The sequence below is a fragment of the Rhinopithecus bieti genome, unplaced genomic scaffold (assembly GCF_001698545.2).
Source record: "Rhinopithecus bieti isolate Rb0 unplaced genomic scaffold, ASM169854v2 scaffold_20098, whole genome shotgun sequence".
Lineage (NCBI taxonomy): Eukaryota > Metazoa > Chordata > Mammalia > Primates > Cercopithecidae > Rhinopithecus > Rhinopithecus bieti.
Window position 1 is genome coordinate 3,805,353 of NW_016810571.1, and position 13,880 is coordinate 3,819,232.

The 13,880-nt window shown below is 39.5% G+C and overlaps 1 pseudogene; it reads right to left on the reverse strand.

Annotated features, from left to right (window-relative positions):
• Positions 1-7,557: 7,557 nt before the first annotated feature.
• On the reverse strand, positions 7,558-8,496 carry LOC108542375 (very-long-chain 3-oxoacyl-CoA reductase pseudogene; annotated as a pseudogene).
• Positions 8,497-13,880: the final 5,384 nt, after the last annotated feature.

A 13,880-nucleotide genomic window follows, 5' to 3' on the forward strand; every position in this document is an offset into this window, starting at 1 on the left:
AGGGAAGGAATGGCACTTAGGTATCCAGATTTTAAAATAATATTGAATAACAGGAAATGTTGAAAGATTCAGCTATTTTGGTTTGACAGCATCTCTTTTTGCATTCCTCCTATTCTGGAGAAATGGAGAAGAGATAGTTCTTCGTGTCCTCCATATGCTTGAAAGAAATGTCAAAATGTCTTTAACCTTTTCTACAGGACAAAAATGGAAAATTCTGGCACTGCAATCAGATGCTTCTGTTTTTTGTCTATTGAGAGCTTTTCTTCAGTTGTTGAGAATTCTTTCAGTACACTTAGTTATCAACCAGCTACTACGAGTTTTTTGTTTGTTTGTTTGTAGTTTTTTTTTTTTTTTTTGAGATGGAGTCTTGCTCTGTTGCCCAGGCTGGAGTGCAGTGGCTCGATCTCGGCTCACTGCAACCTCCACCTCCTGGGTTCAAGCGGTTCTCCTGCCTCAGCCTCCCAAGCAGCTGGGAATACAGACACACGCCACCATGCCTGGATAATATTTGTATTTTTAGTAGAGTTGGGGTTTAGCCATGTTGGCCAGGTGGGTCTGAAACGCCTGACGTCAGTGGATCTGCCCATCTCAGCCTCCCAAAGTGCTGGGATTACAGGCGTGAGCCACCACACCTGACGTACCATGAGCTTTTAAAAATAATTTGGCTTTGATAAGAATAAATGACTCAAATTTTTCCCAATATATTTGAGTTGTTTGCTACTGGTATCCAGAAATTTCCCCTTGCTTAATGAATCTATCAAAACTTGTCTCCTCCTTTCTGATGATGGAATCATTCAGGTTATGGAAATGCAGACATTTACTTATGAGCAATGTGAAAAGTGTTTTAAATATTTTAAAAACTAATTTATTTTAAGAGTTACTTTCTGCTTCTGGTGGAGCAACTCAGCCCACTGCAGGGAGAGTTAGAGGAAGCAGGGCCAGCTGTGGGTGTGGAGAGTGCTGGAGAAAGCCAGGTCCAAGGGGGCTTCCCACGGATGCTCAGACAAATCAGGGCCTGGACTGCCAACTCACAGATCTGAAGTTGAACCCTCAATCCCTCAGTTCTCAACCTTAAAGAGACAAAGAGTTTTAGAATTTTATTTAATACACGACAATTAAAGTTAACTTCAAATAACATCTCCATCACGGGACAGAGCTGTGTTCAGAAATGCCTCCAAGGTAAATTCGGATTGCCTAAGACCATGCCTTTGATCCCTCTGCTAGAAGTTGGTCCACATGGCATTCAGAAACAACTGTCCAAGGGAGAGTGGCTATTGTCCTTTAATGAAGTCCCTATAGCCAGGTTCTCCATGCCAGAGCTGTCAAGCGATTGAAGCCTGCTTTGAAACCTGGGGATGTCCTCTGCTCTGTCTACTATTGCTAAGAAACTTCCATATCCTGAAGGAAATAAAAGATGCCAGGAATAAAAAGATGGTGATTCTACTGATGTACCTAGCGATGTATTCGTATTTAGGGACAGCTTGAAAAGAGCTGAGGTAACATAAAGAAAGGTAGACAAAATAGATGTTGGGCCTGGTGTGGCGGCTCATGCCTGTAATCTTAACACTTTGGGAGGCCAAGGTGGGAGGACAGCTTAAGCCCAGGAGTTCAAGACTAGCCTGGGCAACACAGGGAGACCCTGTCTCTACAAATAATTTAAAAATTAGCTGGGCATGGTGGTGTGCACCTGTGGTCCCAGCTACTTAGGAGGCTGAGGTGAGAGGATCATCTGAGCCCTGAAGGTAGAGGCGGCAGTGAGCAGTCATTGTGCCACCACACTCTAGCCTGGGTAACAGAGCGAGACTCAGTCTCAAGAAAAAAAAAAAAAAAAAGGAAATAAATAAATAGACATTGTTCTGATCTTATGGTAAAAGGAATTCCCAACCTTCAAAGTGAAATTTTAAAACTCCCTCCTTTTAGAAATCTTCTGGTTGCTCCAACCAGGAGTGAATGCCTGGCCCCTCTAACTCAGCATTTACACGCTGCTCTTAGGCAGTGTTAACTCCATATGGGCCTAATTTGTATTTCCAGCATGAAAGCTCCTCAATGGGAGTTATTATATCTACAGTTTTTGCCCTCCGTAATACCCAGGAAATTACTTTAAAACAAGTAGCTGTGTTATCTCAAGGAAATCACATAACTTCTAAAAATTTTTGTTCATTTATAAAAGAGGATAATGATAGTACCTACCTAATTGGGATTATGTAAGACTAAATAACTCAAGTAAACTGTGAAGTATGCTGCTTAGCACATGATACTCAAATAAATACTGTGCATGGGTAAATTTTTATATATACATACACATACACGTAACATATATACTTCTATCTATTGATCTATACACATCTATATACATCAATATTGATGCTGGCCAGGCGTGGTGACTCATGCCTGTGATCCCAGCACTTTGGGAGGCCAAGGTGGGTGGATCACTTGAGGCCAGGAGTTCAAGACGTGCCATCTCCACTAGAAACAAAAAAAAAGCAAAAATTAGCTGGGCATGGTAGTGCGTGCCTATAATCCCAGCTACTTGAGAGGCTGAGGCAGGAAAGTGCTTGAACCTGGGAGGCAGAGGTTGCAGTGAGCTAAGGTTGTGCCACTGCACTCCAGCCTAGGCGACAGAGCAAGACTCCATCACACACACACACACACACACACACACACACACACTGATGCTGTGCCATCCCAGGGCTCCCTGGCTAAGATGAAGGAAGAACAAGCAGTGCTCTTTCTAAACACACTTGTCTACTTTCTAAGCACACTTTCTAAACACAGGCCCTCCCTCTCCCTTTCAATCTTTGTCTGCAGTATTTAGTTTTTACTGTGTCCTCATCCTAATGGAACCTGGCTAAGTGATAGAGAAACTAGATGAGAGAGCATTTTCCCTAGTAGCCAAATGAATTTATAAATGCTTTCTTGTCACATTACGGAAACTTTCTAACATCAAATTGTGCTGGTTGCTGCTGTCATCTTTGTTGTTATGTAGAAGCTGCTAAGTGATTTCACCACCAAGGCCGTGGGTTTACACAAACGTCTTTCCCGCTAAGCAAAGACTACAGGCGACTTGACGCACTACACTAGAATGAGTCCCAACACATCTTCAGTACAGTGCAATGGAGCAGCTTGGTACCCGTTGCCAGGGTACCACTCTCTCATAGGGTTTCCTAGGGTAACTGTCATCTCAACATCCTCGAGTTTGTATTCTGGCTATTCCTAGTATGAAGATGACAATCTGCTTCAGTGCCCGAAGGTCTTTAATTCTATTCACTATTTGTGGCTTTCCTGCCCTCCTTCGTCACGCCCCATTCTTTCTGAAAACACTTGCACACTGGCCTCCCTACTACCTGACCACTCTCTTGGAGGAAGCACGCCCTCACAGTCTCCAAACACATCACTCTCCTGCCAGACCTCCATGCAGCCGATCTCCTCTCTGGAGTGTTTAAACTGTTCAATGCCCTTCCTTTTAAAACCCTGTCCTTTATTGGCTTCTTGGGAATTATACTCTGGATTTTTCTCCTCTCTGACTAATCCATCTTTGTTACTGTCACTCCCTCCCACCTTCTGTCCCTCAAATGTCAGCATTCCCCAAGGTTCTGTCCTGTGCTACATTTTTTCTTTGCTCTACATATTTATTCCCACTAGAATCAATCCACTCACATGCTTATTACAATAATGGGCCAATGCAGACAAGTTTAATGAAAACAGTAAAAAATGTCACACAAAATTCTAGACATAAACATTTCTATCGATCTATATTTATGCATATAGTTGCATTTCATAAAAACCAGATCATTCTATGTTTGGTAACCTGATTTCTAAAAATTCAATAATCACTTGAGGTCGGGAGTTTGAGGCCAGCCTGGCCAACCTGGTGAAACCCCGTCTGTACTAAAAATACAAAAATTAGCCAGGCGTGGTGGTGCACACCTGTAATCCAAGCTACTCAGGAGGTTGAGGCAGGAGAATTGCTTGAATCTGGGAGGTGGAGGTTACAGTGAGCCAAGATCGAGCCACTGCAATTCAACCTGGGTGATAAAGCTGGTTGGAGCTCTGTCTTAAAAGACAGAGACTCCATCTTAAAAAAACAAACAAAAAAAGCAATCTTATTACTTTTGAAATTAAAAAGTAATCTTATTCATCAAAAAATTAGGAAATACTGGCCAGGCACAGTGGCTTAAGCCTGTAATTCCAGCAATTTGGGAGGTTGACGTGGAAGGATAGCTTGAGGCCAGGACTTGGAGATCAGCCTGGGCAACATAGCAAGACCTCTATCTCTACAAAAAATAACAAAATTTGCCATGTGTGGTGGTACATACCTGAAGTCCCATCAACTCAGGAGGCGGAAGTGGGAGAATCACTTGAGCCTAGGAGTTTGAGGCTGCAGTGAGCTATGATCATGCCACTATATTCCAGCCTCAGGGACAGAGTGAGACCCTGTCTCTAAAAATAAATTATTTGGAAATACTATAGGAATAAAAAAACCCTTTTAGATAATAATATAATAAAATATAATACTCTCCCCTGTACCCACATATAACACAAGAAGTAAAACATTATACATTAAATTTAAACTCATTCTTTTTTCTTCTTTCCTCCTTTCTTCCCTTGCAGATATAAAAAATATCCTGAATTTTGTGTTCAGCATCCCTTTTGATTTTTTCTGAATTTTAGAATACATGTATTTAACTATAAACAATATATCCTGTTGTAATTCATATAAAAGATATCATAATATATGTAAACATCAGCAAATTTCTCTTTCCCATTCAACATCATTTTTTTTCTGAAATCTGTTTATTCTTACAGTTCTAATTATTTCATTGCACTCTCATATAATATTCTATTTTATGAATAGTCCACAATTTCTTTATCTAGTCTCTTACTAATGGGCATATAGGTTGTTTTAATTTTAATTATTTTACTATTAAAACAGTGCTTTAATGAAAGCTCTTGGACATGTCTTCTTCTGCACAGTACTAATTGCCTAGATGGAGGTACTGGATGAGAGTTCTGTTGTTTCACCTCCTCATCAGCATTCGGTGTTGTTTCCGCTGTGGTTTCTTCATTACCATTGCTTACTACTGAAAGTTGTGCAGAACAAGAATTGTCCTAGTCAGTTCAGGCTGCTGTAACAAAACACCAAATACTGAGTGGCTTAAATAGCTGACATTTATTTCTTATAGTTCTGGAGGCTAGAAGTCCAAGATCAAGGTGATTATGATAAATATGCATATTTTTAGTGGTTATTTTAGTGGTTATTTCCAGAATAGTCACTTAAAATAAGGCAAAGGAGGATAGCTAAAAGCCAGTAGAGAAATTAAAATGGAATGTGATAAAAATTTTTGATTAAACTAAAAGAAGGCAGGAAAGGAGTTATAAAGAATCAAAATATAAGATCAGTTATATAGTTATACAGTCTGATCTTATATTTTAATTCTTTATAACTGTTGGTATTTTATTTAACAGAGGACAAATAAAATGGTAGGCCTAAATCTAATCATATCAATAATTACATCAAATGTAAAGGTACTAAGCACACTCATTAAAAACAGATGGTCAGACTAGATTTATTAAAAATCAAGACCTAACTACATGCTGTTTAAAAGGGTTACTCTGTGTAAAGTATTAGAGGGAATGAAATCAAATAATGGAAAAAGAGATACTATGTAAACAGTACATATAAGAAATCTGAGATGGCTAACTTAATACCAGATAAAAGAGACTTCAACACAAGGAAGAGAAACAAGTTTTAGTAAGAGTAAAACTTACTAAACATAGAGCCAGGCAGTGGCTCTATGTCTGTAATCCCAGCACTTGGGAGGCTAAGGCAGGAGGATCACTTGAGCCCAGGCATTTGAGACCAGCTTGGGTAACATAATGAGACCTTATGTCTACAAAAAAAAAAAAAAAAAAAAAATAGCCAAGCATGGTGGTGCGTGCCTGTAGTCCCAGCTACTCTGAAGGTGGAGGCAGGAGGATCTGTTGAGCCCAGGGATTCAAGACTGCAGTGAACTGTGATCATGTCACTGCACTTCAGTCCGGGTAATAGAGTGAGACCCTGTCTCAAAAATAAATAAATAAATAAACAAACTAAACTAAATAATAAACAAAAGGATTAAAATCTTACAGATTCTCTGATCACAAAATAATTAAGTTAGAAATGAATAGCTATATGTAGAAATTAAACAACTTACTCTTTTTTTCATAAAGCTATATTTATTCCATTTAAATGACAACCTTTATTCTTAGATTATATTATTCCTAATTTTAGGGGCTAAAATATGTTTTCTTTTACATAATGATGCAGAAAGCAGATGGTTATTTGTTTTGTTTGTTTTTGCTTTATGTCCTTAACTGGCAAAATTAAAAGCCAGAAACTGAGGCCCCAATTTTTTTTTTAAATACAAATCTACTGATGCTTAAAACTCAGAACTTAGGAACCACAAATTTGGTAAAGGCCAATCTTCTTGTTGCATATTTCACAGTATTGAATTCTTTCTTGGTGAGTTCCCTGTACAAGTTATGAAGCAGGATAAAAGTCAGTCATATTAAGTCAGTGTAAATATGGCCTTAATTTCAATCACCAAAGAAATGTATTTTTGTTGTATACCATGGTTACAGCATGTTTTATTAAAACTAATTATATTAGTATCTACCTATAGAGTGTCAGTTTAAAAGTTATAATGCTATTTCTATGATGTCATTACTTTTATAGGACTAGTCTGTGTCACATGTGTGAGCAATATTGGTTCAATGCAGAAACAAAGAAGGCTGGGTGTCCAAGCAGGCCAATTTCTGGGTTAGGGTTTCAGTGGTATCATAGATGGCTGCTAGTCTCAATATACACTTTGACCCATTTATCTTTATAAATCATACCGCATAGCACTGATATTTACATACATTTAAACTGAGAAGAAATATGCATCACAAAAAAGCACAGCTTAGTGAATTTCATGTGTCAGAAATAACTCTATATTTCACAATTATTTTTATGTAATTAGCTACCCTTGATAAAGAATGATTCCATATAAATGTACAAATTGGAACATAATTTTACAAAACCTTAAAGATACCTTTGTAAATTGCAGTGTGTCTGCTTATAAACAAATCAAATCAACTAATCTCCATTTCTTCAAAGTGTCAAAAACAAAAGAGTAGCTGGACATAACTTTTTACAATCAGTTTCAGAGAAAATACAGGAATAATGATCAACGGCATTTTGGAGCAGATAAAAACTGCTGAGTTTTATGTTTGGGTCTTTCATTCTGTGATTTGCTATAATAGTATTCCTTCCTATTAGCTGTTCTTGACAATATTAGTTCTATATTCATTTGAAATGAACATTTATATTAAACTTCAAAATTACCTCTGGTAGTATCCAGAATATATGTCAGAAACCCCTAAAAGCAACTTCTGTTTTCCTCTTAATTAAGATAACATTTAGTCATGTTAATAACTATTTGAAATGACTTCAGATTTTCAAGACCAGTAAGGTGCCTTGCAGTAAGCTTGCATAGGCTGGAGCATCTGGCCAATTTATAATGCAGTTATCAATGCTTAGTTCTTCTTGGTTTTCTTCAGATAGCGAGCCTGTGTAGACTTGTTCATAGCCATGGTTATTTTAAAATAAATCCAAGAAGGCAGGATTGAGATTATCAAGCCCAAAGAGCATGGATCAGGTATCCATTGGTTTGGGATTGCAGGCCTACTGTTTTAATTGCAGATTCAAAATGTCTCCGAAGAGGGTTTATTCAAAGTTGGCTTTCAGATTTTAGCAAGTTTTGTAGCTACGAAGTATGGCAGGACACTCTGCACAAAGATGCCCTTGCTCCTATACTCCCCATGGAGGAACTGAGAGAAGAAATCAACACAAGTCTTGGTTGCAGAACAGATGGTCAATAGTGGGATGGGGAACATGCCTCTGCCAGCTGAGAGGTTCAGAATCGCCCCTTTAGATCTTTCCATCATGCCAGGGGTACCAATCGTGTCATCTTACAAACAGAAATAATATTAGTATTTATCATTTTCTTGATCATATTGTCCAAGTCAGGAATGTCCAAAAATTTGGGATACTCATATGACATTCCCACATTGTTCACTAAGACACCAATTTCAAGACCAGCCAAGCCTGTTTTAATTTTATCATAAATATCTTCTGATGCAAAGTCAACAGCAATGGTTCTTGTCTCCACTTTGAATTTTTCTTTGATTTTCCTGGAAACCTGGTCAAGTTTATCCTGAATCTGCTGATAAGGACAACCATACTTTGCTAACTCCACACTTTGCTAATTCTTCTGTGTACGATTTTCCAATTCCATCAGTACTACCTGTGACAACTGCCCATTCTCCCAGCCCTGGGCCGACCTCCACCTTGTTCCCCACTCCCCAGACCCAGAGGGCCGTGAAGAGTGAGTAGCAGATGTGCAGGGCTAGGTAGGCCACAGTGCCCGTGCCAACCCAGTACAGGAAGCTGGCGGCGGGGAGAGCGCTCTCCATAGCTTGCCACTAGGCCTCACTAACTTCGTGAATCTAAACAACTAGTTATTCTAAATAAACCATGGATAAAAGCAAAAATCACAAGAAGAAATCTAAGAAATCTAAGAAATCTAAGAAGAAAATACTTTAAACTCTGATAATAAAGATACAACATATAAAAATGTGTGGGATGCAGGTAAGGTGGTCCTTAGAGGAAAATTTATAGTTTTAAATACTTGTATTAGAAAAGAAAAAAAAGTTTAAAATTAATCTAAGTTTTTATCTTAAGAATCTAGAATAAGATGAGCAAATTAAACCCAAAGAAAATAGACGGGAAGTATTTATAAAGATAAAAGCGGGTATAGGCCGGGCGTGGTGGCTCGCCTATAATCCCAGCACTTTGAGAGGCTGAGGTAGGCGGATCAAGAGGTCAGGAGATCAAGACCATCCTGGCTAACACGGTGAAACCCCGTCTCTACTAAAAATACAAAAAATTAGCCGGGCGAGGTGGTGGGCGCCTGTAGTCCCAGCTACTCGGGATGCCGAGACAGGAGAATGGCGTGAACTTGGGAGGCGGAGCTTGCAGTGAGCGGAGATCAGGCCACACTGCACTCCAGCCTGGGCCATGAGCAAGACTCCATCTCAAAAAAAAAAAAAAAAAAAAAGAAAAAAGCGGGTATAAATAAAATAGAAAACAAACAACAGCTTACACTAACAAAGCAAAAGTTGTTTTTCTGAAAAAAAAAATTAATGAAATGGATAAACCCCAGCAGGAGTGATTGAGAAAAATTGATCATTCAGACATTAAGTAGATAATAACAGACTATGAACAACTTAAACTAAATAGAAAAATTCCTTGAAAACATAGCTTACCAAAACAGACCCAAGATGAAAGAGAAAACAAGAATAACTCTGTATCTTTTAAATAAATTGAATTTTCTATCATCAACCTCTTCTCAAACAGAATTCCAGAAGCAAATGAATTGACTGGTGAAAGTTACCAACCACTTAAGAAAGAAATATTAATTTTACAAAAATCATTTCAAAAACATAGATGAGGGAACAATTTCCATCCCGTGTCATGAGGCAGAAGAATCCTGAAGCCAATACCTGACAAAGACATGACAATAAAAAGAAAAAAGATATCATTAACCAGTTACCTTCATGAACGTAAATGTAATTCTTTTTCATACACTGTTAGTAATTCAAATCCAGCAATATATGAAAAGGACAATATATGTTGATCAAGTGAGGATTTTCTCAGAAATGTAAAGGTTTATTTATTTATTTTTTTGAGAGAGTCTCTTTCTGTCACCAGGCTGGAGTGCAGTGGCATGATCTCTGCTCACTGCAACCTCTGCCTCCTGGGTTCAAGCAATTCTCCTGTCTTAGCCTCCTGAGTAGCTGGGATTACAGGCACGCACCATCACGCTTGGCTAATTTTTGTATTTTTAGTTGAGACGGGGTTTCGCCATGTTGGCCAGGCTGGTCTCGAACACCTGACTTCAAGTGATCCACCAGCCTCAACCTCCTGAAGTGCTGAGATTACAGGTGTGAGCCACCACGTCTGGCCCTAAAGGTTTTTTTTAGCATCCAATTATTAAGCAATGTAATCTATCATATTAGTAAAATAAAGGAGAAAAGTATGTCAATAACTGCAGGGAGAACTTATGACAAAATTCAACACCCCAACATATAAAAACTCTCAGCAAACCAGAAATAGAAGAAAATTTTCTCAACCTGATAAAGGGCATCTAGAGAGATCTGAAAGGTAACATTATAGTTAATGATAAAATATCTGATGTTTTCACCCTAAGACTGGGAATATGCAAGGATGTCGTCATAAATTTCTTTAATATAGTTGCTGCCTTGGCATCCAGTTTTAGGCCCAACTTAATTTACAACCAAGTCATAGCCCATCACCTTTGCCCTAGTTAAAATTTCCCCATCATGCCTGGTTGTTTTTTGCTATAGCCCACTTGCTTTTCATCCCACTAACTCAGAACCCCATATACCCCACAGCAGCCACCATTGTAAAACCGAATCATCAATTCCAGAGTCATGTAAGCAAGTTCTCCAATCTGTATTTTCCTTAAACTATCCAGTCCACACACCTAGGAGATAGTGCCCACGGACCTTAATGAAGACATAGTCTCAGAAGTCTCTCCCGACCCCCGACCCGCCCACTGGGTGAACTCCTCGAAGCCTCCAGACTCCCCATCGGCCTCCTGCAGGCACCCTTAACCTCTCTAGGACCTGTGAGTAATATGTTTCTTTGGTTTCATGCATTGTGGTTTTATGTCCTCATCATATCTCACCTGACTGATACACAGGAACCTAACTTTTCCCTCAGTTAGAGGTCTCCTAGAGAGGGATTATCTTGCCCTATGGGCACTCTTGAGGCGGGACTTGGTTGTAGAGGTGGGGCTCAGACACCAAACCAGACTGAGGACTAGCTAAAAGCAGGAGACAGCCAGGTGCATTGTCTCATGCCTGTAATCCCAGCACTTTGGGAGGCTGAGGCAGGTGGATCACCTGAGGTCAGAAGTTCGAGACCAGCCTGGCCAACATGGGAAAACCCTGTCTCTAATAAAAGTACAAAAATTAGCCAGGCATGGTGGCGGGCGCCTGTAATCCCAGCTACTCCGGAGGCTGAGGCAGGAGAATTGCTTAAACCCGGGAGGCGGAGGTTGCAGTGAGCCAAGATCGTGCCACTGCACTCCAGCCTGGGGTGACACAACGAGACTCTATCTCATAAATAAATAAATACATAAAAGAGGGAGCAAAATCAGCTTTCAATCAGACATACCTGCCAGTGTGCCATGTCACTTTACCATTGTCATGGCAACATCTGGGTGCTACCGCCCCTTTTTATGGCAATGACGTAATGACCCAAAAGTTGCTGCTCCTTCCCTAGAAATGTCTGCATAGACCACCCGTTAATCTGCGTGTAATTAAAAGTGGGTATAAATATGATTGCAGACCTGCCCAGAGCTGTTGCTCTCTGCCTTTGGGGCGGCACTGCAGGAGCCATTGCAGAGCTGCAACACTGCTGCTTCAATAAAGCTGTTTCCTTCTACCTCTGGCTGGTCCTTAAATTCTTTCCCGGGCAAAGGCAAGAACCCAGCTGGCCATGCTCCACTTTGGGGCTTGCCTGCCCTGCATCACTCTCGAGAGACCTCGAGATGAAATTAGAAAGAAACCATAACAACAGAAACCGCAACAGATGTCTACTACTTTACTTTTTTCATTGTTCAACATAAAAAAAAGGAAGAACTGGAAAATAAGTATTTAATGCTATTTGCTGGTCTGCTTTTTTGTTGTGGTGGCATGGACTAGCAATTCTGAAACCTTTTTGTGTTCTAGGCTTGAAGATATGAGTAAATGTATTGAGGATCATGGGAGGAAGAAGCTACAGATGTGAAAATTGGGAATCATGGAATATAGATGCAGTTTTAAATTGGAATTACAGGTTATCAGCTTGAACACACAGTGTTTTAACATTGAAGAAAGTAAACGTCTACACATATGTGTTTCTACGTTTTTTTAAAGATAGAAACAGAGATGAACAAACCCATACATATTTTCCACTAAAAGGAACTTAGGGCCCCTTGGAGAAATGACAGATTACAGGACTGGAAAGACAAAGTACGTGGTGAGGCTGGAACATGTGACTGAATTAGATAGAAGGGAGGCAACCATTCAATGAATGTCAAATTCAATAGGGGCAGCCGGGTGCAGTGGCTCACACCTGTAATCCCAGCGCTTTGGGAGGCCGAGGTAGGCGGATCACCTGAGGTCAGGAGTTTGAGACCAATCTGGCCCTGTCTCTACTAAAAATACAAAAATTAGCCAGTCATGGTGGTAGGTGTCTGTAGTCCCAGCTACTCAGGAGGCTGAGGCACAAGAATCACTTGAACCTGGGAGGTAGAGGTTGCAGTGAGCTGAGATCTCCCCACTGCACTCCAGCCTGGGTGACAGAGTGAGACTCCATCTCAAAAAAAAAAAAAAAAAAGAAAAGAAATTAGATAGGGGTTACCTTAAGGGGCTCATTCTAGCCAACTCTAGAATAATTTGAATATCAAAATAACTATCAATAAGAATAGATTATAATCCATTGAATAAAATAAGTATCTGGAAGGCCATGCTGATATAAATACACCAGTTTGTATTGCATGGATGGTACATAAATGGGGAGAAGGGAAAGTGCTTCCTTACCGTAAAATGCCAAGAAAGAGAGGAGAGAAGAAAAGAGGGAGGGAGAGGGAGAGGGGGGAAGAGGGAAACGAAGGGAAGGAAGAAGGAAGGAAGGGAAAAAATTAGAAATTATAGGGTGAAAGTTTGATGAAGAACAAGATATTTACACAATTTCTATCTTTGTAAATATTATTATTATTCTGAGATGGTGTCTTGCTCTGTCACCCAGGCTGGAGTACAGTGGTGTGATCACAGCTCACTGCAACCTCTGCCTGCTGGGCTCAAGCATCTTCCCCGCTAAGCCTCCTGAGTAGCTGGGACTACAGGCACGCGCCACCATGCCTGCCTAATTTTTCTATTTTTTTGTAGATACAAGGTTTTGCCTTGTTGCCCAGGCTGGTCTCAAACTCCTGAGATCAAGTGACCCGCCCACCTCAGCCTTCTAAAATGCTGGGATTACAGGCATGAGCCACTGCACCCAGTCAATGTCTTTGTAATTGTTAATTACAACGGAAAAACAGAACTTTATATTGGAAAAACCTGGTGGAGCCACCTTACCCTAATGATCAAAACGAACATCATTAATATTGGGACAACCAGCATCGTGTGCCTTTTGATATGGTACTGAGAAAGACACAGCATTACTGCATTGGTCCTCCTATCAAAAATGCATAACCTGATTTCTGTCCCCAAGGCATCCAAATGAGCTAAAAAAAAAAAAAGGTGGAGAAAAATCCTAGCTTATTAGGAAAAAAAGTATATCTGTGTCATCCCAGAAAAGATGTAAGATAAAGTATAAGTTATTATGTTATTTATGTTTCAAAATAATTTTAAACCCAGAAATGAGTCTGTATTAGAATAAATTAAAATATCTCTTAAGGTGAAATATTACAGGAACAACAGAAAGTTATAAAAATGAGAAGTTTTAGAAAATGTATTTGTACTCTTTATCTTATTGAATTATCTATAATCAGGAATAATCTTAATATTTTTACACACAAATTGAAATAATCTTCAGATTTTCTTAATGTAAAGTTATCCAGATGTTCGTAGGAGAACAAAGACACACACATTTTTTCCCCCTGAATGTAGCAATCAGGCTATTGACCTCCTAAAGAAATCCTTGTGAGTAAGTAGACACTCCCATAAACATCTCAATTACTTTTAGGAAGAAAACAGTATTAAATAGTGAAAATTGCTAAGTGAGA